We start from the raw sequence: 1,243 nt of genomic DNA, 5'->3' as shown, positions 1-1,243 counted from the left end.
TTGGTGGCGCCTGGGTGGAAACTCCCTCTCCAAGGAGCGGGGCTTGTTGACGTTTACCCGGGTGCGTGTGTGTGTGCGTGTGTGTGCGCGCCAGGGACGAGCGGCGATCTCCCCCATCTCCCAATCCAGCGGCTGCGGCGGGGGAGCCATGGCCCTGCGGAGGAGAGGGAGGCAGGGATTGAGGAGAGAGAGGCAGGGATCCCCGGGCGCTCCGCGGGCAGGGAGCGCTGAGGCGCCCGGCGCGCGCTCTGCCCGCCTTGCCCGCCCAGCCCGCGCGCGGCTCGGCTCGGCCGTGACGCAGCGCACTCGACGCGCGACGCGGCCAATGGGACGCCGCCCCCGGGGGCGGTGCTGGGCGCCGATTGGTTGGCAGGAGCCGGGCGCTGCGCAAAAACAGCGCAGCCGAGCGCTGCCCGCTCAGAAACTGCTGGCAGAGATCTGAGGAGACGGGCCGGGAGCGGAGCCGGGACGGGAGCACAGCGGCAGCACACACAGACACAGGGGCTAGACGAGAAAGCGGAAAGAGAGGAAAAAAATCCTCACCGCCATCGGCACCGCCGTAAAAGCCGAGTGATGATGATGATGAACGTACTCATAGCAATAAGAGAAGAAAATGAAAGACCTTTGACAGACGAGAGAAAAATCTAAAATCCTTAAATTAAAAAAAAAAAAAAAAAAAGAAAATACCAGGGACATCGGGGAATGAAAGTTTTGGGTAGCTAAGCTGCTCTCTGCCTTTTTTTTTTTTAATATATATATATATATACATATGAAATCTTTTTGCGGGTAATTTTTTTTTTTTTTAATTTCGCGGTTTTCTGCCTTTTCCTTGCATCCAAAGAGGGCATGCCCACCGGCTGTTCCAGCAGCATCTACCCTCCAACTCCCACCAGGAAGACAAACGGAGGACAATCTTGAAATACAAAAATTTCCTCCTTGGAATTTGCTGCTGCTGCTGTCTCCGCCGCCACTGCTGCTGCCGCGGTGCAGTGCCAAGACTCTCGGAATAAATAAAAGAGGGCTACAGTGTGTCTCTAGCTACAGCCGGCTAATAGCTATTTTAGTTGGTCGTATATTTCGAAGATCACAGATGAAGTGGGGACGCCTGTTTGGTCAGCGTGTGAAACAATAATCCCCGTAACAAAAAGGACGGCGATGGGGGAGAAAAAAAATCCTAACATGAATCAGAAGAAATAGTATCTAGCACCCCCCCCCAGCCCCCCAAACCAACCTCTTCCCCCCC

This window comes from Onychostruthus taczanowskii, unplaced genomic scaffold (assembly GCF_017590055.1).
Source record: "Onychostruthus taczanowskii isolate IOZ18803 unplaced genomic scaffold, ASM1759005v1 scaffold38, whole genome shotgun sequence".
Classification (NCBI taxonomy): Eukaryota; Metazoa; Chordata; class Aves; order Passeriformes; family Passeridae; genus Onychostruthus; species Onychostruthus taczanowskii.
The sequence above is the reverse complement of the archived record's forward strand: the minus strand, read 5'-3'. Positions refer to the sequence as shown.